Source organism: Callorhinus ursinus, unplaced genomic scaffold (genome assembly GCF_003265705.2).
Source record: "Callorhinus ursinus isolate GAN/ISIS: 27379988/994484 unplaced genomic scaffold, GSC_fseal_2.0 scaffold4, whole genome shotgun sequence".
In the NCBI taxonomy this organism is placed as follows: domain Eukaryota; kingdom Metazoa; phylum Chordata; class Mammalia; order Carnivora; family Otariidae; genus Callorhinus; species Callorhinus ursinus.
Window position 1 is genome coordinate 135804783 of NW_027397066.1, and position 27916 is coordinate 135832698.

A 27916-nucleotide genomic window follows, 5' to 3' on the forward strand; every position below is an offset into this window, starting at 1 on the left:
AAACAAGATGAAGGTTGCAGGCTTTTTGTAATATAAGCTCAACGGTGACATTCAATCACTTTTGCCATATTTAATTCCTTAGAAGAGAGACTCTAGCTCACAGTCTAGGGGAAAAAAATACACAAGGATGTGAATACCAGGAGGCAGAGACCATTAGGGGCCATCTTAGATACCATCTACCACAACTTATTTGTATATTTACATATGCATAATTTTGTGTATCATTAAAAGTAAATATTTAAAATTTCTCCTTAAAACCACATGGATTTAGGCTGTTTTACAGATGGAAAATAACTTCTCAAATGGATATGGTTTCATTTCACAGTAAAAAAATGATGTGGACAAAGTGATCACCTAATAAATGTTAGCTAAAGTTAAATTAATGCAGTCTCAGCTCATATCTAAGTTGACATAAATCTCTTTCAGAAATTTACCTAAGTGGAAAAATGGTGTTCTTTTTTCTGCATGCTTTGCCAAAGCTGACTTGATTTTCATAGTCAACTTGGGAAAAACTAACAAACACTACAAGTAATCATTGCATGTGACTTATTCTTTAATAAAAAGATTCTATTGCCACACTTGAAAATTTTTTGAAAAGTTTCTAATCCTGCTCTTTTGCCACTTATGTTGCCACTTATGTTTTCTTATGGGCAAGAAAAATGCCAACTGTGCATATTTAAATGCTCCTATTAACTTGCTAAAATGAGAAGTATCCACACAAATGTGCTACACATTGGAATTTGAATCTGTATTGTGTCAGTAGTATTGAAGTATCTTTTCTGGATTTTGTATATGTTTGTCTGGAATTCTACACACATTAAGAAAAAAACACTAAATTAAAAGAAGATATTAGCTAAATAGAATTAAATACTAACCAAAGATCAATTAATATTTTCTAAATAATATTAAAACTCCATAGAACCTCAAAATTAAAAATAAATATCCCCCTTTTCACTGAAAAGACCCAGACAGATATTCTGTGGAGATGACAAGGTAAGCACACATCTATGACTCTTCCCTTTCATAACTTCCTCTCTCACTAACAACTGTGAAAGCATGCTTGTAGAACGTGGATGATGCATTCAATCTGAATCTTCACATATGAGAGCTGTTGACTAATCCAAGAGTTCTACGCAAGCTAGCATTCAACTGGTAATGTGAAATATTTTCAGACTTCGCAGTCGGTAACAATCATTATGCTTATTTAAGGAAATGCTTAGAGTCTATTTAACAATGTGTCAAGTGAATTAGAAAAAGAACCCACAATTAGGGTAAAAAAAGTGACAACACAAAAGAGAAAGAACACTCAATCTTGAAATATATAAGTAGGTTGATGATAATGTAACTAAAATGAATAATGTACATTTTTAGTAAAGCTGTTACAATAGAAAAATTATAAAATAAAGGGAAATATTAACCTATATCTAAAATTACTAATAGAAATCAAACAAAGCTAGAAAGAACTTGGGAGAAGAAAGAATAATTTCTGAATAGTTCAAAGAGTAAAGAAGCAAACAAACCTATATTTGTAGAAGCAAGGAATACCATAGATAAGGAGAAAATAAAAGTTACAATCTACAAAGAACTGTACTTAAGCTAATTGAATTGTCATCAGCAAAGATAGAAAACAGTAGAGTAAAATAATTTTAACTGAGAAAAAATAAATTTCAATTTATATTTATGCATTTAATTTTTATTCAATTATTTTCTTTTTTTTCCCCCTCTGAACAAATTTCTATCTTACAAAAAGGACATAATACAAAATAAACCCTTATTAAAGAAACTGCTAAAAGATGTATTTCAGGGTGAAGTTCTGAAGTCCAAAAGAACTGGTAATATAAGTAGAAAGGCTTGATATGCAAAATAAAAAACAAGAAAAGTATAAAACTATCAAATTGATAGCTTAAAATAAAAATGCATTTTAGAAATTCAAATGATTATTAATCAATAAAAACAATGTTGACCATCTTCAATTTCTTTCATCAAGGTTTTATAGTTTTCAGAGCACAGGTCTTTTACTTCTTTGGTTAAGTCCATTCTTAGGTGCTTGATTCTTTTTGGTGCAGGTGTAAATGGAATAGTTTTCTTAGTTTCTCTTTCTACTACTTTACTATTAGTGTATAGAGATGCTACTGATTGGGGCTCCTGGGTGACTCAGCCAGGTGAGCAAATGACTCTTGATTTTGGCTGGAGTCATGATCTCAGGGTCATGAGATCAAGCCCAGTGTCAGGCTCCATGCTCAGCGAGGAGTCTGCTTGAGATTGTCTCTCCCTCTCTCTCTGCACAGCCTCACCATGGGCTTACTCTCTCTTTCATAAATAAATAAATCTTTAAGACTGTTGAATCACAGATCTGTACCTCTGAAACAAATATACAATATATGTTTTAAAAAAAAGAAGAAGAAAGAAGAAGATAGCAGGAGGGGAAGAATGAAGAGGGGGAAATCGGAGGGGGAGACGACATGAGAGACGACTGACTCTGAAAAACAATCTGAGGTTCTAGAGGGGAGGGGGGTGGATGGGTTAACCTGGTGATGGGTATTAAGGAGGGCACGTACTGCATGGAGCACTGGGTGTTATACACAAACAATGAATCATGGAACACTACATCAAAAACTAATGATGTAATGTATGGTGATTAACATAACAATAAAAATAAAAAAAAGAAATGCTACTCATTCCTGGGTATTAATTTTGTATCCTGCAACTTCACTAAATTCATTTATTTCTAGTAGTTTTTTTGTGGCGTCTTTAGTTTTTTTTATTTTTTTATTTTTTTTATTTTTTTAAAGATTTTTTTAAAGATTTTATTTATTTATTTGAGAGAGCGAGAATGAGAGAGAGAGAGCACATGAGAGGGGGGAGGGTCAGAGGGAGAAGCAGACTCCCTGCTGAGCAGGAAGCCTGACGTGGGACTCAATCCCGGGACTCCAGGATCATGACCTGAGCCGAGGGCAGTCACGTAACCAACTGAGCCACCCAGGGGCCCTAGTTTTTTTACTTATAGTGTCATGTCATTTGCAAATAGTTTTAACTTCTTTAAAGAAGAAGTTAACTTTAACAGTTTAACTTCTTCTTTACTAATATAAAGGCCTTTAATTTCTTTTTCTTGCAACAACATAAATGGACCTACAGAGAATTATGCTAAGTGAAATAAGTGAGACTGAGAAAGATAAATACTGTATGATTTCACTCATACGTGAAATAAAATAAATAAAATCAAGTGAATAAAGAAACAAAAAGCAGAATCAGACCTGTAAATACAGAGAACAGCCAGTAGTTCCCAGAGGAGTTAGGGGTGGGGAATGGGCAAAATTGGTGAAGGTGAGAGGGAGATACAGGTTTCCAGCTATGGAATGAATAAGTCATAGGAATAAAAGGCACAGCATAGGAAATATTGTTAATGATACCTTAAGAGTGTTCTATGGTGAGAGATGGTAACTACACCTGTGGTGAGAACAGCATAATGTATAAACATGTCAAATAACTATGTTGTATACTTGAACTAATGTAATGTTTATACAAACTTAACTTAAAAAAAAATTAAAAAACAAAAACAGGGATGCCTTGGTGGCCCAGTTGGTTAAGTGTCCGACTCTTGATCTCAGCTCAGGTCTGGATCTCAGGGTTGTGAGTTCAAGCCTCACATTGGGCTCCATGCTGGGTGTAGTACCTATTTAAAAAAAAATACATACATAAAAATAAATAAATAAAAACAAAATAAAAATTTAAAAAATTTGAAAAAAACAATAAATAAATAAAAACAAAATAAAAATTTAAAAAATTAGAAAAAAAATAAAAAAAAACTCCACAACATTAACCAAAAAAGCATCTGAATTGAAAAAAAAAATATTGGAAACAAAATGCTCTAAGATCCTTATTATACAGAACATGAATAAATATTTTTAAATTTATGCTTTGATAATATATATATTTTAAGATTCTCATGATAATCACTGAAAGTGTTTGACATCCTAAATAATAAATAAAAAATAGTGAAGAAAACATTAATTTATATGAAGACAGAAAAAAAATAAAAGAAAACGTTTTTAAGTTAAGACAAATAGCAGAAATATGCCAGGGGATTCAGTCCAAATAATATCTGTATTTAGGTTCAATGTTAGCAAAATAAATTTGCCAGCTAAAAGACAGAGGATGCCAAACTAGATTAAAAGCAAACTGTAAACTTTCAAAAAAAGCCACAAGAAATATTGTAGGAACATTGATAGACTGAAAATCAAAGGTGAAAAATAGCCCAGTCAACTAGTAATCAAAACAGCTAACATCAGACAAAATAATATAAAACAAGAACAAAGTATCCATATTAGTTTCCTGTGGCTCCTCTAAAAAATTACCATAAATTTAGTGGCTTAAAATGATAGAAATTCAGTCTTTCATAGCTATGGAGGCCAGAAGTCTGAAACCAGTTTGGGCTGAAATTAAGGTGACAACAGGGTCCTTCTCCTGGAAGCTCTAAGGAAGCATCCATTCCTGGCCAATACCAGCTCTGGTGGCTGTCATTGTGCTTTGGCTTGTGGTCCCATCACTCCACTCCTCAAGGCCAACATCTTCAAATCTCTCTCTGCTTTGTCTTCACATCATGATTTCCTCTGAATCTAGTCAATCATCCTCTCCCTCCTTCCTATAAGTATCCATATAATTATATTTATGGCTCATACAGATAATCTGGGATAATAGCCCCATCTCAATACCCTTATCTTTATTGCATTTACAAAGATCTTTGTTTTGTTTTTGTTGACATTTGTTTTGTTTTCCATATAAGGCAACATTCATAGTTTCCACAGATTAGGACATGGATATTTTTAGGGAATGTTAGAAACATTTTTCAGAGTAACACAGTACCACTATTTATGAAAAATTAATGCACATAAAATATAAATAGTCCAAACTTGTTTACAAATGATTAGGTAGCTTCAAAATATATAAAAGTACCTTTGACAGAATTACAAAGAGATGAAAAATTCCTATCATAAATCTTTATTTTAATACATTGTTCTCAGTAACTGATGACCTAGAATTCAAAACAAATAAGAAAGTATATACAAGTTTTAATAGCATAATTAACATGCTTGATTTTATAGAGATAAAGTTTATGGAGATAAACAATAGGAAAGTAAACAATATCTTTAAAAAGAAAATGGAACATTAACCCAGACTTACCATGCACCATGCATAAACCAAAGAGCGCATCTCTGTCCGTAATAAATTTAAGTGAGATATAAATAACAAAAGAACTTTAAAAAAATTTTGTAGAGATTGAAAAAAATTTATTAACAAAATTTGTTAAGATGTTTAAAAATATTTAATTTGATAAATAAAAATACCGCATTTCAAATGTGGCGGCAATTACAGGAACGCAACAGATTTTTGTTTCTTTATATTGTTTTACTTTTCTAAGATTTATTAATATATATATAGTAAAGCAGTATATAGTTCTATGAGTTTTGACAAATGTATGCAATCATATAATCAACACCAAAATAAAGATATAGAAAATTCCCAGCATTCCAAAATATCCACTCTAGCTTTTTGTAGTCAAGCACATCTCCCCAACCCCAGTCACTGATTTATTTTCTGCCCCCAATAGTTTTGCTTTTTAGATCTGTTTTATCCTTTTGATGATTCTGAACTCTACACTGAAATCATCCAGACTGCACATCCCATTTATTAGATCCAGTTTACTATTTACAATTTATTCTATAACTGTCATAATACTTTGCATGCTTATTAATGAGATCTTGCCATTTGCAACGACGTGGATGGAACTGGAGGGTGTTATGCTGAGTGAAATAAGTCAATCAGAGAAAGACATGTATCATATGACCTCACTGATATGAGGAATTCTTAATCTCAGGAACAAACTGAGGGTTGCTGGAGTGGTCGGGGGTGGGAGGGATGGGGTGCCTGGGTGATAGACATTGGGGAAGATATGTGCTACGGTGAGCTCTGTGAATTGTGTAAGACTGTTGAATCACAGATCTGTACTTCTGAAACAAATAACGCAACATATTTTAAGAAAAAAGAAAAAGAAGAAGATAGCAGGAGAGGAAGAATGAAGGGGAGTAAGTCAGAGGGGGAGACGAACCAGGAGAGATGATGGACTCTGAAAAACAAACTGAGGTTTCTAGAGGGGTGGAGGGTAGGGGGATGGGTTGGCCTGGTGATGGGTATTAAAGAGGGCACATTCTGCATGGAGCACTGGGTGTCATGAACAAACAATGAATCATGGAACACTACACCAAAACAAATTATGTAATATATGGTGATTAACATAACAATAAAAAAATTAAAAGATAAAAAAAAGTAATTACTGAAATGGGAGAGATTTATAATCTACACTTGACTCAGAAATATTATCTTGTGACTTATATTAACCCTTAGTTATGAACATTTTATTCACTGTATTATTTTTGTTTCCTTCCATGATCATTAATCAATTAATCATTAATCATTCACTCAACAAATCTATGCACAGCTCTTAGGGACATGGTTACCTTGACAACCAAAGGACATTGCCATCATATAATTAACAGGTGTGTGGGAGGGGCTGATGTAATTTTTAAATTACAATAGAAATGAATGCATTAAATGAGATGTACAGAGTTCTTTGAATGTGTACACCATGGGAAGCAAGACTACCATTGTATGCCTATTCATCCGGCTTGGGTTTTGATGAGCTACTTGCCTCTGTGAGTCAGTTTTTATTAAATTTAGAAAATTTGGGACCTTTTCTTTTCCCCCAAAATTTTCCTACACATACTCTCTTGGGAGTCCAATTACAGATATCTTAGACTGTTTGATATTATCCTTTGAATCATTCATGCTTATTTTTGTTTACCTCCTTTTAATCCCTCTGCTGTTAAGCTTATGAGTCATGAGATGAACCCCTTCTTTCATTTGAGGTATTTGGTGTGATTTGGACAACAAGCCTGAGAATTATTTTTTAGCAAGTCCCAAATGATTTTGTAAGTTATCAAAAACTCTGAAATAATCCATCTTAAATTTACACTCTCTATAACAGATTCAGTTTTTCTGGAGCTGGATGTTGACCAATTTATAAAAGCGACTGAACCATAATGTGTATGTGTGTGTGTGTGTGTGTGTGACTATTCTGGTGATCTGACATTTGGCTTGAGTTAAATACAAAATGCTTTAATGAGTTAAATAATTTGTAGGTTGTATCTTTAAAATATGTTCTTCCTTAAAAAAATAGGTGATGTTCATAGTGATCATTTATGAAACCTAATCAAGCATCATAATATCCATTAATTAAACTTAATTAAAATCATTTCTATATGCTCTCAAAAGGGAATCATCACAACAGAAAAAAATGTGCCAATTTTTTAATAAAAATCAATTATTTAAAAAAATTATGCCTATAATGAAAATATATTACTTTGAAAGTTAAGTATTAATTTTATCAGGTCGGATTCTATTTTAAACTCTTCTTAATTAAAAAGAGTGTTACTAATAATTCATTAAAAGTCAGAAAAATGTGCAATCTCAACCTTTGAAGTTTAAATATGTGCAAAAATATGATATTGTTGATAATACAGTAACATTGTGTTTCCATAGTCTTTAGAAGTAAAAAAAAATGGTATTTTTAAACTTTCACTAAGCAATCTTTGGTATAATGGAAACGCTGTCTTCATTTTGAAGTGTCTCACTCTTCTCAATAGATAGATGATAGATAAGTTTATGGGTAGGGAGATGATAATGATAGATGAAAGATTAGATGGATGGATGATAGGTAGATAGATGATAGATAGATAGATAGATAGATAGATAGATAGATAGATAGATAGATAGATGATAGTGGATACATAAATAGACCATTAGATGGAACATGGTAAAATATTAAAATTGGAGTTAATACTGAATTTAGAATCATACACACTGTTGTAATGTTTAGCGTGTTTGTTTTCCACAGTATTTGTGATGGAATTAATATAAAACAGAGAGAAATCATACAGTCTTTAACATCACTAAATAATGGGACCAATTCCACTGATATAACCATAAAATGAAGATTTTTTTAAGTGATGAATCACTGAATTCTACTCTAGAAACCAATACTGCACTGTTTGTTAACTAAGTAAAATTGAAATTTAAAAAAAAGATTTAAAAAAAAGCATAACTAATTTATGCATATATTCCTGAAAAGAGTAATCAAATATATGTGTATTCTCTATATAACTATTAAATAATCTTAAAGAAAATTTAAGAACTAACATAAACCTGGTTTATTTTGTAGAATATGATAGCCTTTGAAACAATTTAAAATGATTGACATTGATTTATATATTTATAAGTTACCCTGCTTTGTTACTCTCAAATAATAAGAAAGCTAAGCATCAGAAATACTCCAACACAAACAAAAACACAGTTTTCACAATAAAATTCTGACCTACTACTGCCTCTATGAAAGGTTGAAGTGAAGTAAACAAGGGATAGTCTAAATGGGCTAATTAATATCACACCCAGTAGGAGAAAATCTAAATAATGCATTTACCCCCAAGAATAGGGTTCAGGAATAAAGGAGGGGGACACATTCATGCAACTATTTCTTTCTTTTCTCTTTGTTTACTAGCTTCAGTAAATAAGCCTATTTGCTATACATCCACATCTTCAGCAAGTGATCTCAGGTTTTCATTTTGGAACTATTATGTTTTCTTTACTTCTTATTTCTGACATTTTAAACTTTAATATACAATCAATATACCTTAAAATTCTTCTTTTAAAGATGAAAGATGTATTTATTTATTGTAGAGAGAGACAGAGAGAAAGTGACTGAGCGGGGGGGGGTATAGGGAGAGGGAGGGACTCAGAGAGAAGCAGACTCCCCACTGAGTAACAGAGCCTTATGAGGGGCTCAATTCCAGGACCCTGAGACATGACCTGAGGCAAAACCAAGAGTGGAGGCTTAACCGATTGAGCCATCCAGGAGCCCAATATACCTTAAAATCCTTAAGTGGTTCTTGCAGAAATATGGGTCAAGAAGACGAGATGGCTCCATTTTAGATTTTTTTTTTTTGCATTTTCAAATTTGTTTATATTAAATTAACAAAAAGCATGTACCTTTTTTGTTATTAAAATAAAATCTTAACATATTTAATGTTCACCATTGATATAATTGACTTTATATACATAAAATTTGTTATATTTTTAATATTAAACATGAATTTTCATTTCAGTTTATAATTAATTATTCATGGAGTGACTTTGATTAAAGGAAACAGTTTGAATCAATTTCTAAATCTCCTCTGAGATTATTGTCTTCCTGAATATATCTAGACTCCTCAAGACAAGTATTTTTTTCCCAAGTTTTTATTTAAATTCCAACTAGTTAACATACAGTGCAATATTAGTTTCTGGCATAGAATGTAGTGATTCATCACTTACATCTAACACCCAGTGCCCACAACAAATGCCCTCCTTAATACCCATCACCTCTTTAACCCATTCCCCCTGCCCACCTCCCCTCAAAAAACCATCAGCTCGTTCTCTATAGTTAAGAGTCTGTTTCAAGACAAGTATTTTAATCAAAGCTATGTAATATGAATAAATAACAATGGGCATTTTACAACCATCTGCATAGTAACTGACCAAACCCACCATTTTATGATTCAAGTTTTATTTTTTCCAAAACATTTCAAAAAAATAATCTCCTTTTATGATCTTTGGGTCATTTTATTATATTACATATTGCATCAGTTAGGTGGTAACATTAGTCAATAAAACAATGATTCTAGATATTCTTAAAAGAGAGCATTTAATAGGGAACCCATTGAAAAATGTTGGGATACCTAAATGGATAAAAAAAAATGAAGTCACCCAAAGCTTAGTAAGAGCAGGAAAATCTACTCCCCTTCCTTCTGGCGAGCATTTGTTGCTGTTTTCTAAGATCATGTGGAATGCTACAGATATTAAGATGACCAAGGCTGGAACTTGTAGACAGGTGCTTCCTAGGACTGATGCAACCACAGAAGAAACATCACATGAATGAGTCTGGAACCCACCGAGACACTTTAATGCCTGGCGCTGGGAAAATGTTTTAAGCTAGGGATGCTAGAACTAACCAAAATCTCCTGGACTCACTTGTGATCTGATGTTGCTGGACAGATATTGCCAAACAATATATTGAAATATATTTCCTCTTAACTTCCCGGACTCCAAGATTCCTTCCCTTTGGCAAAGCTAACCAGAAGTCGACTGGCAAGAGTCTGTGAATAGATTATGACGGTTCTAGTTTCCATGTATTCTGTAACATTAAAAAGAAAAATGAAAATGGGGTTTCTGAGTTCCCAAACATAAGAAGTGTCTGCTCAAATATTAGACAAAACATTTGGAGAACATGATGTTTTCATAAAAGCATCACAAATAGAATTCTAACTGTATACTTTTTCACTTGCTATTGTTACAGAAATCCAAGGCACTTCATACCAATACTTTTTAAAAGATATAATTTGATTTCTGACTTATTATTATACTATTCTTGAAAAATGATGTAATTCTGAAAGCTATCACAATGTATTTTCTATGAAAAGTATTTATATATTGATGGGAAATTAGGAAAAAAAGCTTTTACAAATATTCAATGAAATACTACTTCATAATCTATAAAATGCTGTTCTATATGATACTTTGTGACAGGATCTATAGAGACATGCTTTTAACTTTAATGCTTCAGGTTATTACTACTCAAGAAAAATGTAGTAACATTTATAGTAAAACATATTTTATTATTTTTAGTTGCTCATGAAAAAATAAATGTGTCATTCTTTAAATTATTGATAAAAATAATATTGGATATTGTGTACTAATTCATTTATTTTTGCATTTTTAGAAAAGGAGTACCAAAATATCAGTTGAAATTGAGCAATATAAATAGAAAAAATAAACCATAAATTCACTTTAATTTATATATTTATTAATTGGAAGAAATGTTCATGTAAATATATCTTATAGGAATGTTGTTTTCAATAAATATTAGTTACATATAGAACATGAATACTTTGACAAACAATGCTTCAGAAGAATGTTTGCTTGGAGAATGTTTAATGATGCTGCACAAATAGGGGACCGTTTTTTCAAATATGACTACAAGCAGGAGGTGACTTTCCACCTACTGAGTTTTCTAATATTTTCTTCATTGTTCAACATACAAAACACAGAGCAAGTTAGACTAGAAAGAGCCAGAAGGCAGTAGCATCATGAGGCTATAGTCGTTAACCAGTAACATGGGTAGCCAGAATTTCAGAGTGTGTGCTGAAGAGAACAATATCCTACAGAAGTCAATGTGTGAAAATATTGAGCATTAGCTTCCGTTTGAGATCATAACAAAATATCAGTGACTTCCAGTAGTTAGTAAAAAGAGCCAGGCAAAGAGTTACCAATAAGTATCACTCAAAATAGAAAAAGCCCAAGACTTCACTGTAAGAGTTTTTTCTCCTGGGCTACTTGTTAAATTCTAGTTCATGTTCCTTAATACAGGAACATATAGAAAATACAGATTTCTTTTTTTAAGATTTATTTATTTTAAGTACAAGTGGGGGGAGGGGCAGAGGGAGAGGAGAGGGGAAGCAGACTCCCTGCTGAGCACAAAGCCCCAAGCCAAAGACTCCACTCCATGACTCAGTGATCCTAACTTGAGTCAAAACCAAGAGTACCCTGATGTTTATAGCAGTAATGTCCACAATAGCCAAACTATGGAAAGAGCCAAGATGTCCATTGACAAATGAATTGATAAAGAAGATGTGATATGTGTGTGTGTGTGTGTGTGTGTGTGTGTAATGGAATATTATGCAGCCATCAAAAGGAATGAGATCTTGCCATTTGCCACGATGTGGATGGAACTGGAGGGTACTATGCTGAGCAAAATAAGTCAATCAGAAAAAGACATGTATCATATGATCTCACTGATATGAGGAATTCTTAATCTCAGGAAACAAATTTAGGGTTGCTGGAGTGTTGGGGGGTGGGAGGGATGGGGTGGCTGGGTGATAGACATTGGGAAGGGTATGTGCTATGGTGAGCGCTGTGAATTGTGTCAGACTGTTGAATCACAGACATGTACTTCTGAAACAAATAATACATTATATGTTAAAAAAAAAAAGAAGATAGCAGGAAGGGAAAAATGAAGGGGGGAAAATCGGAGGGGGAGACGAACCATGAGAGACTATGGACTCTGAGAAACTGTGGGTTCTAGAGGGGAGGGGGAGGGGGGATGGGTTAGCCTGGTGATGGGTATTAAAGAGGGCATGTTCCGCATGGAGCACTGGGTGTTATACACAAACAATGAATCATGGAACACTACATCAAAAACTAATGATGTAATGTATGGTGATTAACATAACATAATAAAATTAAAAAAAAAACAAGTTGGAGCTTACCTGATAGACCCATGCAGGCACCCCAGGACATACAGATTTCTATCTGAAGCCACTATGTTTTATTATATGAACGGATAAAACTGTATTCATGGTTCTCACAAATGCTATTATTAACTATATTCTCAAGTGAAATAATCTAGCTTTCTTACATATGCAGATCTTACATATTGACTCGACATTTGTCTTAACTCAAGTTTATTTCTTTATAAATGTGCCCAATATATAAATAAAATGTTTAACTTAATTTTTTACAGGTATTTACATTTTGTAGAGCTTCATGGCAAATGAGGAAAACAAAATAGTTTTACTTATCAAAGCTTTATTACTAATGCTTAAATTATTCAAGTATCTGCTGTGTTTTGTATCAACAGTGTTTTCTTACTATAAAAATTATAGGGTAAAAATTTAACATGTATTAACAGAGGAGAGAGATCACAGATGATTTTAAATTAATATCATCACCAAATATGATTTTCCTAATCATACCCAGGTCTTTGAGTGAAGTCAAGACAGTATTTATCCCAGGGTCAACCAGATCTAGTTATAAAATATGAGTGAGAAGTTAACTTATTGTTCTAAGCTACTGAGAGTCCAGGATTGTTTAATTTTACCTATTCTTAAGATTAAATCCTGTAATTTACTTAATTTTACCTATTCATTTAATTTAATGAATTAAATTTACCTATTCATTAGATTAAATCCAGTAATATATTCTTTGCAAAAAATAGATGAAAATACCATTTTTTTTTGTTTCAAACTTATAGAGGAAATGAGGTAAAACATATCAGGAAATGGGAAGAAATCAGAGAGGGAGACAAACCATGAAACACTCTGGACTCTGAGAAACAAATTGAGGGTTATGGAAGGGTGGGGGGGTGGGTAGATGGGGTAACCTGGTGATGGGTATTAAGGCAGGCACGTGATGTGATAAGCATTGGGTGTTGTATGCAACTAATGAATCACTGAACACTACATCAAAAACTAATGATGTACTATATGCTGGCTAATCGAACTTAATTAAAAAAAAAAAAAAATAATACAAAAAAAAAAACAGTAAGTATGGACATAATAATATCAAGCAAATGGAAGTTCAAATCAAAAACAATAATAAAAATGGAAAAATATTTATACTACATTATATATACAATGAATATATGATATATACAATGATGAGAAAATGTATGATGAGAATATAATGATAATAAACCACAAGGCACATAAGGTCTGAGATAACACAAAAATAATTAGAAATTTAAGGATATCTTGATAAAATATATATTTATGTAAAGCAGGAGATCTCACTATATCTCTCTCAAACTATGTTGAGTTAAAAAATAATGATGGTAAATAATAATAATAATTAGGATAAAAAGTATACAGCATTTAGGAAAGTAGTCTAGTGACACAGAGAACTTTACAATATTTGAATTCAGTAAACTAAATATCAAAATGAGACAAAATTTTCACCTAAAAGGGAATTTTCTGGCTTTGATATTAAGTTTATACTGGATTCAAATATCTTTACTGAGTTTTGTTGGCTAAAATTGTAAAAACTTTCATTTTTTATTCATGGATGTGATTTATTTTTATATACTAATTTTATTTTTATGTGAAAAAAAATTTTATTATATACTAAATATACACTTATGGGATTTCAAATGTTGTAATGTCATGCATGTCTCTATTTGATTACTCTCTTAAAAACTTTGTACTTGGTTGAAAAGACAATATTATAAAAAAATAAGTTCTCAGAAAACTTCTATTCATTAAATTAAACTACAAAGAGGATTCCCTAAGGGTTATTATTGTTATTTTTATTTTTCTGAATGCTGTAAAATAATCTCCTATATACTTATGCCTGTACACCTATTTACAAGAGTTTATGTATCTACAGGTGTATATGAACATAAAAATAAAATTCCAAAAGATATACCTTGTGTTGTTAGAATAGGTGAAATGGGGTCGCCTGGGCAGCTCTGTTGGTTGAGTGGCTGGCTCTTGATTTTGGCTCAGGTCATGATCCTCAGGGTCCTGGGATCGACTCTGTTCTCAGCAAGGAGTCAGCTTGAGGATTCTCTCTCCCTCTCCCTGCCACTCCCCCTAATTGTGCTCTCTCTCTAAAATAAATAAATAAATCTTTAAAAGTAACAGAACAGGTGAAAGGTTGTGATATTGAATGCTAATGAGGGTGGAGAGGGGCCAAGAGGAAAAAAGTAGTGGGAATGTGGAAATAAAAAAATGAATATACCATTAAAAAGTAAGTAACTGTTTTTAAGTAAGAATACAATTGCATTTATGTGTTTATATAAAATCATGTATGCATACGTCTTTATGTAAAACTAATTACAATTTAGATAACTGAAAAAAATACAGAGGCTAGGCCTTAAGACATACATACATATTCACATGATATTGATCTGTTTAACTTTGACAAAAATCGAGGTTTGTTTGGAAAATGCATAGTAATCATGCTACCAAAATCACTCCTCCATGGTCCCTTGTGGGTAGTCTCTTCCAGAACAGGGCCCTTGCCTGCTGAATCCAGATGAAGCCCAGAATCTTTCTCTACTTAGAGCTTCAAGTAACCATTAGCAATCTACAGTTTTCATCCCTTTCAGATTTTTGGATCAAAGCCCCTCTGTCCCAATTGCCTCAGTTCTCTGAAGCAATCTCACATGATGAGTGTCAAAAGATATTTTGGGACAAAACTTAATTTTACATATAAAAGCTATTATTTTTATGATTATTATTAGATTTTATAAAAATGGTATTTCTAACCTTGGAAGAAATATTCCTCTTCCTGATACTTTGTTGCTCAGATCTTGTGCCATCACAGTCTGCATTAAAGAAATAAAAGTTAATTATTTTGCATAGAATATCTGCTTATTTATGGCCATTTGCTAAGAGCACATTGTGAATACTCAGTGGGATTCTCATATTTAAGTAGGGATCTATAGTACTTCCTCTCCCCTCATCCTTTTATTTATGTGACTCTTCACATCATCTTTTTTCCCTCTTAATAAGCCTATCTGTCTTGTAGCCATTCTACAAAATTCAGTGTATGATCATTACAGCACTTGATTAAAAGTATAGAAACCTCCATTAATCCTACTGAGCCCTATAGAACCATGCAGTGTTCTACATCATTAGAGTTTAGGTCACAATCTCAAATTTTTATGACTCAAGGTAAACTCCAAGCTGTGAGAACCTGATGTGAGCAAGATAGTAAAAATTGAAGCAGCAATATAACAAGGAACATTAAAAGCATTAATGAACAAACATAACCATAGAAACTTTTAAGAACCAGAAATAGATCTCCATAAAACAAAATGAAGAACCATTATAATTAAAGTCAAAAAATTTCCAGTGGAGCTAGAATAATATAAGTACCAGTAAACTCCTCTTTAAAAAGATTATGTGAGGTTTTTTTAGGCCTTAATAACCTCATGACCAAAAGGAAAACTATCTCATTTAGTACCTCTGAAGGTCTGAAGGCTTTTTGTTGTCATTTGTTTAAATTTCAATATATTTCATTTTTGAATCTGGATATCCAGGTACATGTGAAATATTTAACATAACACATTTTAATATTCGAATAAGTTGATAGATCAAAAACATAACTGCATTTTTGACTTCTGACAATATTTCTACAACCATAATGCAAATCATGTAAATAGCAGGCAAAGCAAAAAAATACCCAATTATAATCTTACAGCACTAATTAAATCTTGATTTGTTAAACCTAAATTGAAACACAAATAAAATTCAGAAGTCTCAGAGAGTTGAACACCTATAAAACTGGTATTTTATAAAGAAAAATGAAGAAACTAATTAGTCAGGATGACTTACTGAAAAACTGTTAATTCAAGAGATTTGTTATAAGTAAGGTGACCTGGGACACTTTTTTTCTTCATTTTTGAAATAATTATTTATTCATCAAAAATGAGTTTTAACAAATTGGTTAACTTTGCTTCCTTTAGAAATATATCTTTAAAACATATTCTTCTAAAGAAAAATAGCATATACCCCTATCATTGAAAGTCAAAACAATATTTTTTTTAATTTTGATTATCTGAACATTTAAAACAAGTAATGATTTTCGGAACTATTCATTCATATTCATACTTTCCACCTGTTTATGACTTTATTGTCAATAATTGTTGTCTGTTACATAAACATGTCAAAAAAATGTTGACACTATTTCTTGACTACTCTGGCTGACAGCTTTCAAGTGATATTTTTTTAATGCAAAACTATTAGAAGGCTTATTTACAATATTATTTTAAAACTGTAAAACATTTAGATTTATTTTTAGAAGCAGAGAATCTTAAGAATCAAAGATTGTAACATTTCTTAATTCAATTGATATTAGGCAAGAAAGCGAATATGTACTAAATTCTGCTAAAATACTTATAAATATATCCTTTATTCAGCATTAGCTTTAACATAAAAATATTGTGATTCTGATATTTTACAGTATATATATATGTGAAAATATTTCTAAACTTTGACCACAGAGCTTCTATTTGATTGCTAGATATCACAGTTGAGATGGATTTTAAATGTATATATTTAAAGCTAGTTTCAAGAATAGATGTTTTTTAATTTAGTGAGAATATTGTTTATATCATGATGCTGTGCTTCACTGAAATTTGTATTCATATTGTAATTACAAGCATAAATAATTCATCTTCATTTTTTTAAATGTAGAATTTACTACAATAGTCATTTGATCTATTAAGGAAGTCATGCTGATGTTTCTTCAGATTTGCGTCTTATGATTACCATATTGTTAGTAAAACCAGTATGCATACATATTGGATGTCAAATGAATCGTTTCTGCAAGTCACACAACCAACTCTCTCATTTAAAAAAGCAGACATTCAATACTCACGATTCCACTGGCATACAATTTATGTGGATTTCTTTTTCAGCTCGCAGCTGTGAGAATGTTTCATTTTATTTTTTCATTTTTTTATTTTTTTTAAGATTTTATTTATTTATTTGACAGAGAGACACAGCGAGAGAGGGAATACAAGCAGGGGGAGTGAGAGAGGGAGAAGCAGGCTTCCCGCCCGAGGAGGGAGCCCGATGCGGGGCTCGATTCCAGGACCTTGGGACCATGACCTGAGCAGAAGGCAGATGTTTAATGACTGAGCCATCCGGGTGCCCCTGAAAATGTTTCATTTTAAAATTAAAAAGAATCTCAGGAAATGATAAAAATATATTGCTAAAAATTTGTGTGATGCAAGAAATTATGCTAGTACCATAACAAGAGTAGTCATACCACTCTATACAATCTAGGCGAAAACAATTCAGCTTCTATTTCCCACACACGTTTTCTATATACTGAGCTTGTAATCTCACATATTTCCCTCCAACTTCTATATCTGCTGGCCCGGCTTTGTATATGGTATGGGTTGTCCTGTGGCATGAGCTATAAGACAAAATGGCTGATAGAGCATGTGGCCGTCACAGAGCAGCATTAAATACTTCCTTGAAAGGGAGGTGTTCATTATGTCGCATCTCAAAGAATAGAATTAACTATATGCTGAAGTGAAAATGCTGCTCACAAAATGTGCATCTCATTCACTGCTAAGGAAGAGTATGACAGAACCAAAAGTGGAATCTTAACAAGCTCGTTCTGGCTTTATTCAAGCAAGTAAAAATGATGACGACAGAGACAGGATAAAAAATCTGGGGCCAAATATAAAATAAATGGAATTTAAGGACAACACATGTAAAACATAATTTTCCCAGACTAATAAGAACATGTAATCACCCTAATTATAAACTATATTCTGATATACACACAAAACAAAAAGTATATTTTCCAACTCTCAGAAGTATATAACCTAATTTTGGAAACAGCACACTATCTATACAAAATCACTAAAACACCCACAAAACATGGAGCAAACAATTAGAATTAAGAATGCAATTAATAACACACATCTAAAAGAATGCAATAGAGTGCAAATCAACTGAGTCAGAAATTTTAGTATATTAAAATTACTTTAAAAACTATCTCATAATTAATGAAAATTTAATAGTTCAATTAGCAAAGAGTACATATAATGCCATGCATATTATCAGTGAGATTTTTACAGTTTCACATGTATTTCTAGGCACAAAAGAACTATGTCCTCATCAATGTATTGTATTACTGACAAGATAGAGTGGGAATCTAAGTTGCAGCCAGAAAATCAATATCATGTTTATATAGAAAGCTAAATGAGAAAAAAAATGTGTCTTTAAAATAAAGTGAAAGCAAGTGTTAAACCATAATTTGATTTTCATCTAAATATTTTCCCTTTCTTTTTGAGCATGAAAGAATTGAACAGGCTCTCTGAGAAGAGAACCTTATACATTTCAGTGATCATCAATCCTTCTTCCCTTTAGAGGAATTTTAAGTTCAAGAGTTGAAAACTAGGTTTAAAGAAAAACTCTAACTATGTATCATTTTGTCACTTTTACATTTCCTTTATGTAATTATTTTATTTATATAAAATCAAACTCTTCTTACAGTCAGATTTCCAAGCTATGATGAGGAGAGTCCATTCATTTTCATAAAATATACCAACTGGGTCTTTGAGATCAAATCTTTAATGCACAATAAATATAGGTGTTTATAATTTTGGTATTTTCTAATTGAAACTTAATGAATGAAGGAATTCTTACTTCACAATTGCACATTGGCAGTCTTATCCAGTGAAACCATTTAATTGTAAAATAATATATGTTGAGATTATATGCTTTTAGTCTATGGCCATACCACCCTGAACACGCCACATCTCACCTGATCTTGGAAGCTAAGCAGGGTCAGGCCTGGTTAGTACTTGGATGGGAGATTATATGGTTTTAAAGGAATCACACTCGGCAATTCTCAATGAGATGCTTACTTAATAGGGAAGAAAGATTTATATGCACTAAACAGTCAACAAAAAATGTAATAAAAATATTTTGTAGAGGTTGGAAGTGATGGGTAAAGACAAATTAAGAATAAGATAATTATATTAATTTCTTTTTATTCATTAATTATAGTTTACTTAACCTGCTTATAACTTCTAGAAATCTTGCTATTGGGGGAAGAAAAGACTTATTTTAAATCACATCCATATAACTCAATTGTCTTCATTTCAAAGCTCTTTGAAAAAGATATAATCTTCTCATTACAGGATAACATCAGTTTTTGATGTCAACTAGACTCCATATCTCCTCCCATATACATTTTAAGTTAAATTCTCTAGGAAACCATAATATGCTGCATAAAATAGAATATATGGTAATATATTATAGTCCCTGTAATCTGATAAGAGATCTTTAATAACTACATGAATCCTGAAGTAATATTTAATTTAAAAATAGTATAAATTATTGAGAAAATAAATTATAAGACAATTTTAAAATTAATAGTTTATTCATTTTAATATTTTCAGAGTATTTTATTTGATTTTGAACAATAAAAATGAAGACTTCAAAAATTAATTTGACACGATATCTATTTTGTTAAGTAAAGATGTTGCCACAACTCAATTTTAACTCTTTACTGTGAAAAAATATAAATAGTAGAAAAGATAATAGGTTTTTTGAAACTCATGTACCCATAACCAAGCTTTTATAGTAATGAACTCATGGATAATTATACTTCCTCTTCATTCCTACACATTCCTTCTTTGAATTATTTTGAAGCCTATTCCAGACATCATATTATTTTATACATAAATAATTTAATATATATCCCTAAAATACAATGGTTCATGTAAAGCATAAACATACAGCTTTTGTTAAATCTATAAAAATCTGTAATGAAACCCCTTAATATCATCAAATATATACCTGTTCCAAATTTCCCTGACTGATCCTAACTTCTATTTCTGTTCATTTGCTTGAATTATGATCCAAGCAAAATTTACAAATTGCACTCTTAAGTCACTTAATCTCCTCTACTGTTTTTATTACCCTTTCAACTTAATTGTTGAAGAAATCGGGTCATTTGTTCTATAATTCTCTGTATTTTACTGATGGCAACATTTAGCATTTCTCTTGATTTCCTATATTTTAGAAAGATTGTCATTTATATCTAGAGACTTGATCAGATAAGGTCAGATTTATTGACTCTACTATAGATGTTGAGTAATATCTAATTATCTCTGTGTATGGTGTTAACCACTATTTATGAGTATTCTATAGATACATTATTTCATCACGGATTTGCAAATTCTGTTTTGTTTGTTTTTTTTTCTCATTAACCTGGATACTTCTATAAGAAACTTTCCCTCCTTTTATTATTTGGTTATGCTGTGGTACAGCTTTTTAAAAAAAAGGGAGGGAGGGAAATCCTGAATGTTTTCCTGTTGAATATTCAACCAATATTCAACCAAAGTGAATTGGTTCCCTACAACCCTCCAAAGAAGTTTTAAAATTATTATTATTAACATTTTGTTTATTTTAACATATTCGATGTATATTGATCCATTGAGGTTACTGATTCTTGATGATGATCAAATATTTCTTCAAGTTTACTCCTATTATTATGATATGACACCAGCAATCATTGACAGATTCCTTGCTTCTGCATAGGAAAGAATATTCCAAGCTCATTTACCACCAAACCAAGAATAGACCATTTCTTCTGGTTCCTCTTAGTGGGAGTTTATTTAGAAACTATGATTGAAATACTAGAATTACTCAGTGTTGCTGGGTTGTTCATTTTTCTACATTGTGTTTTAGTAGAGAGAAGTAGAAAATATACACTTACAAGATATTCCAGCAATCATACTCCTTGGAATTTACCCAAATGAATTGAAAATCTGTGTTCACAAAACCTGCGTGTAAATGTTTATATGAGCTTTATTAATAATTGCCAAAACATAGAAGCAACTAAGATGTCCTTCAATACGTGAATGGATAAGCAAACTATAGTATACCCATACAATAAAATATTACTCAGCGATCAAAAGAAAGTGAGCTATCAAGGCATGGAAAGATACAGAGGAACCCTAAATGCATATTGTTAAGTGAAAGAAGCCAATCTGAAAAAGGTACACACTGTATAATTCCAACTATATAACATTCTGGAAAGGCAAAGCTATGGACACAGTAAAAAGATTAGGGGTTGTCAGTGATTTAAGGAGAAAGAGGAATGAATAGATGAAGAACAGGGAATTTTTAGAGCAGTGAAAATATTCTGTATTTTATTCTAATGGTAGCTACATGTCATTATACATTTGCCAAAGTCATAAAATGTGGAACACAAAGAGTGAACCTTACTATAAACTATCAATGCAAAATGTTAGCAGGGAATCTGGGGTGGGGTGGATAACAGGCATGTGGGAATTCTCTGTATTGACTGCTGAATTTTTCTGTAAACCCAAAACTAAAAATAGTGTATTAATTTAAAATATGTGAATATATGTACACATATATTTAATTTTTGTATATTCTTTTTTAAAGATTTTTTTAAATTTATTTATTGAGAGAAAGAGAATGGTAGAGAGAGAGCATGAGAGGGGAGAAGGTCATAGGGAGAAGCAGACTCCCCGCCGAGCAGGGAGCCGGATATGGGACTCGATCCCGGGACTCCAGGATCATGACCTGAGCCGAAGGCAGTCGCCCAACCAACTGAGCCACCCAGGCACCCTAATTTTTGTATATTCTGTGAAAAGATTTGAATTAGTGGGCTGCCATTACCCCAGGATACTTGGAAGTCCTGCTTTTTAATATAAATGGAAACTGTACTGGGGCCATCAAAATTGGCCCTCATCAATAAAATGGTCATATGTAAAGGATGATATTAACTACTAAGTATCTTTTAAAGCATAATGTTAGAGAAAGTCTATATGATGGCATAGTTCTATTTTTGTTTTAAAAATAGACCGAACAGACCTTACTATTCCACAAACTAAAGACCTCATAAGTTGAGGCCCATGAAAAATAAATAAATTTTTCATCATTTAACATCACTATTCTGTTTTAAAATTTCAATTAAAGCTATGTCTTTGGATTCCAGATCTAATAAAACTTACTGAAATATCTTAATAACACTTTACTGAAATTCTGTCAGTCCATGTGTAAAATCTTACATCAGTTCTGCCATATCACTAATGGAATATAGTCTCTAGACTTAGATGTCATTGTTCTCCATCAGTTCTTCTTACTGATTATGTAGATAATGGGAAGAGTGGTTCTGAAGACTGCTACAGATTGCAACCATCCGGGGACTTAAAGAAATATATTTTCTGTATCCCATCCTCAGTGATACTGACTTCTTCATTCAAGGGAGGGCCAAGTCCAGCAGTAGGAATCAGTAAATATAAAGATACATCAGTAGAAATCACTTGAAGCGCATGCAAATAGGAATAAAGATTTAAAATATAATAAAAGATGGGATGCCTGGGTGACTCAGTCGTGAAGCATCTGCCTTTGGCTCAGGTCATGATCCCAGGGTCCTGGGATCAAGCCCCGCATCGGGTTCCTTGCTCAGCAAGGAGTCTGCTTCTCCCTCTCCCACTCCCCCCTACTTGTGTTCCCTCTCTAGCTGTCTCTCTCTGTGTAAAATAAATAAAATCTTTAAAAAAATAAATAAAATATAATAAAAGAAATAAAAAACAGAGAAAATAGCTTACAAGATCTGTGAGAGTACCTCAAATGGTGTAACATATACATAAATAGAATTCATAAGAAGATTCTATATAGAGAAATATAATAAATATTTGAACCTGTAAATAACAAATGAGAAATTTTCAGAACTGAAGACAGACACCAAATCACAAATCCAAGAATCTCAGAAAAAAGCAGAGTATAAATACTAGAATAAACTGAGAAAACAATCATATCCTATTACACTGCTAAAACCAAAACCAAATAGAAAAAGAAAATCTATTGGAAAATAAATCAAAATAAACAAAACACTATACCTACCATGGAACAAAGGCAAAATTATCAGAAACCATGTGAACAAGAAAACATTGGATAACATCTTAAAAGTCTTGAAGTGGGAAGGGGGGTTAACTCAGAATTCTATATCCTATAATATTATCCTTTAAAAATGAAGAAGAAATAATATCTGCTCAGAAGAACAAAAAATCAGGGTCCACACAATATGATTCTATACAATAATAAATACAAGCTTAATTCTGTTATGTATAAAAACATAGGTCAATGGTACAGATACTGAGTGATAGAATCCAACAGAAAATAATACTACTTTGATTCCTTTCACAGAAAGTTCAAAAAAGAAAAAGCCAATCTATGTGTTAAAAGTCACAAAAGAAGAGGAGCTTAATGACTGGCAGAGTGCACAGGATAGGTTCCTAGGGTGCATTACACATTACATTTCTTGAAGTGCCTTAATTACCCATCAAATGCATGCATGTCCCATACTCTGATTTCATACAGTAAACATATATTATTTTAATATATATTTTTTTAATTTTTAAATTTTTTTAAAGATTTTATTTTATTTATTTGACAGAGAGAGACACAGCGAGAGAGGGAACACAAGCAGGGGGAGTGGGAGAGAGAGAAGCAGGCTTCCTGCTGAGCAGGGAGCCCGATGCAGGGCTCGATCCCCAGGACCCTGGGACCATGACCTGAGCTGAAGGCAGACACTTAACAATTGAGCCACCCAGGCGCCCCCTAATACTTTTTAATTTTTAATAAAATTTTCAACATATTATTTTAGTTTCTGTAATCAACATTACTTTGTAGTATACCATGACTTTCCTTACAAAACATGTACAGGGTTGTGCACACGTGTTTTAAAGTATATACTTCCATCAATATTTCATATGGGTTTTTTCAATTGTAAAGTATTTAGCTGTTGGGCATATCAGGAAAAAGTGCTTTATTGTTCTTGAATGGATATTCCTCTGTGCATAAAATAGAATGTTGACTGTCGTTTCTTTTTTCGCAGTAGTTAGAAGTCCTTATTACATTCACTTCTGTCTTCTGCGGTTACTAATGAACAATATAATGATAATTGAATTTTCATTCTTTTGAAGGTTACCTGTCTTTTCAATCTGGTAGCTTTTAAATTACTTTGTATCTTATTTTTGATGTGCTGCAGTTACATTTTAATTTGTTCTGAAATGGAAATAGATATCTTAAAAAATAATCCTAACTTTTACTTTCTAGGTGAATTTGTTAATTTCTCCTTAATTCAGCTTTTAAAACTAGTATTTATTTCATATTGTTGTATTTTAAAATTTCACTTACTATATATTTAAATATTTCAGATGGTTTTCTTTAGTATCTCACGTTTGTTTTCATTATTTCAAAATTCCTTGGTGTTTATAATTATTAGGTATTTTATTTTTTTAAATCACATCTGTCTATGTGATTTTTTATTGGCAGACTCATTTTCGATAGGATGCTTATCCCCTCCTTTTTAAAAAAATTCTCTTTTGGACCATTACATTTGCTCGTATACACACATATCCTTGTTCTGTGTGTGTGTGCGTGTGTGTGTGTACGTGTGTGTGTGTGTTTTGACTCACCTGTCAGGCACATACTCTAGACCAAGTACTAGGGAAATTTGGAGCTTCCATCTCATGAATATATTTGGGATAACATAGAATCAGATATATCATTAGCAATTGGCTTGACTGAGTTCCTCATCATTATTCAGAATGTATTTATATTCTTCCAACTCATTGGATAATCAGTTTTTATAAAATACACCTTTGGGCAGAAACTTTCACTGTTTTTCTCCACCTCCTTTCTTTGAAAGGAAAGTCCCAGCCCCTCTTGGTTCTAGTTTTCAGACTGGTGCTCCCATGTTCAGTTTAACAGTTTAATTCCTATGACTGTAGAAGTCACCTAATCCTACCATTTTCTGTTCTCATACCTATAACACCGAAATGGCTTCAACTTGCTTATAATTTGGTGTTTTAGTTTAGTATTCTTGAGCATATATATATATATATATATATATGTATACATATATATATATATTTAGTTTTCAGTGCAATTCATATACAACATTTCATACAATGAAACACATTGTATGTATACACTGATCTTCCATTCTTTACTATTCCAGGCCCCTGGCCAACCTGCAATACCGTTCTCCACTTCTCCTGAATCTGAATATATTCTCCCTTGGGTGCTTCTATTTCCAAGCAAGTTGGACAACTAGATGCACTGCTCGAAGTTCTGCTCAGTGTGAGAATTTCTTCTACTCACTGCCATTTAGAAATACCCGGTATTAGTAAGTATCAAGTAAATCCATCATAGAAGAGTCTCTGCCTTATTGTTCATTCCCTAGCTTATCAAAAGAGACACCCTGTGTGGTCAAAAGTAAAGTTGAGGGAGAAGTGACAATGGAGTTGATAGACGTAGCAACATAGGTGTCTCTGTGCCTGCTTATGTGTTAATTTTGGAAGTACTATTTCCAAATTACAATAGATTGCCGTTGGATGTACCTCCAATCATGACTTGGTGAGTCAGATTGAAATCAACAATTGACGGATAGTTTGGACTGCATGATCACTTCGTATCTTAAAGTCAAATGCTTAATTTCTGCTAAGACCCAATAGTACCAACAAAACTATTTGTCAAATGGTAAATAATTCACTATTGTAGAAATCAAAGCCTTGCTCCAGTTTTTTAATGAGCCTATATTTTCATTCTCCTTGGGAGCTTAGCATACATTTCTCATAATATTCTGTACCATCAAGATACTATTAATCCATTACAACTGTAAGAAATATAGCTCAAATAGCAGATCTGCTTGCTCACAAACAGGAACACTTTTGTATTCTTGGCTTATTTCAAAATCTAAACCTGTCTACATCACTTGGTAAATGGTAAGGTTGTCTTAAAAAATGTGCAATATGCTATCCCTACTAATGACCGTGGCAAGACCAAAACTAGGAGGAAGCCAGAGAGGTGGGCCAAAGAGCAGGGGAATAGTATGCTAGCTAGCAAAGCAGATGCCAGTATTGTTTCTTAGTAAAAGAAGGGCACCAGCCTTCAACAGAAGGAAGGGGGCATTTTTTTTTAGGCCAAGGACTATTTCAAGAAAATCTGAAGTTTCAAAGCTTTTGTTTTATCCACCCAGATGATTCTGTCTGGATTCTACTTCTCCCCAGACATAACTGTGTCCTTGGTATAGCAGAATTACTAAGGTTGGAATTAAACCTTACATGAAATTCATCTGCTCTTGATTGATTTTAGTTCCTGGTCCTGGACTCTGCAGGTTTTTTTGCTGAAAATCACTTTATGTGTTGTGAACGCAATCTCTGGTTTTCTCATTTAGCCTCAAGTGGCTGATTAATCACTGTCTGCCTTTATTGTCTTTCTTGAACCCATCAATTGCTCCCAGTAAGGACCATACAATCCAAATCCCAGAGTCCTTTTTAATTAATTTCTGCTATGACCAGAAAACATACTTGGTATAATTTCATGTGTTTAACTAAATAATAGAATACCCAAAGTAAAATAATCAGTAGATATGCTTTTAGCAAGCTGGATACTACAAAATAAAAGATGGTTGAATTTGAAACCAAGGTAATAGAAACCATATCAGCTGAAGCATGGAGGAAAAAGCAGACCAAATGACAGTAACTTGTAGAACAATAAATGTTGAAATTGAATTAGAAAGGGAGAAGCAAGAGTAATAAATGCAGAAAGAAATACTTGTAGAAAATAAGAAGTCATATTGCAAATTAAAAGAAACATATAAAGCTACAGATTCAAGAATCACATAATTGTTTATTTTAGAGAGAGAGCACGAGCGTGAGGGGCAGAGGAAGAGGGAGAGAAAGAATCTCAAATAGACTGTGCTGAGCGCAGAGCCCGATGTGGGGCTCCATCTCATGATCCTGATATCATGACCTCAGCTGAAACCAGGAGCTGAACGGTTAACCAACTGTGCCACCCAGGCACCTCCATAGTAATTCTAATTCCAGAACATGCAATGATACCAAAACTGTAATATATTTATAAGTACTTGCATACTAATTCTAATGTATGTGTCAAATCTAGGTCTGTTTATAGTGACATGCACTTATTCCCCCATATAAGTCACATTTTCCTGCTTTTCATATACCTGACGGTTTTTGGTTGTTTGCAGACTTTTGGTGCAAGGTTGTTGAAAGATTAGATTATATTTTTGAGTCTCTGGATTATGTTGGCTTTTTTAAAAGTGTTACGCTATGTGTTAACAGACAGTTAATTTACTGGCTTTTTATTTTTATCCTGTCAGGCTTAGTTTTACAATTCACAAGCATGAGCTTGATTCTATGGCTAGTGAAGTTCTACTTCTAAGAGTTGAGCTTGCAGTAGTTTTAACTGAGTTTGATTCTGTCCAGTCCAAATAGTCAGAAAGCTAACTGTGTAATCTGAGAAGTTGCTATTCAATACATAGCTTAGGTTAAGGGCAAATGTTCAAGGAACATCTATTCTTATTTCTTTGACTTTGATTTTCTTATTTTAATTGAGTTTACGTTTAAAGGCTTCTTATTCAATGTTTTCTAAGTCTTGATTTTAATATCATG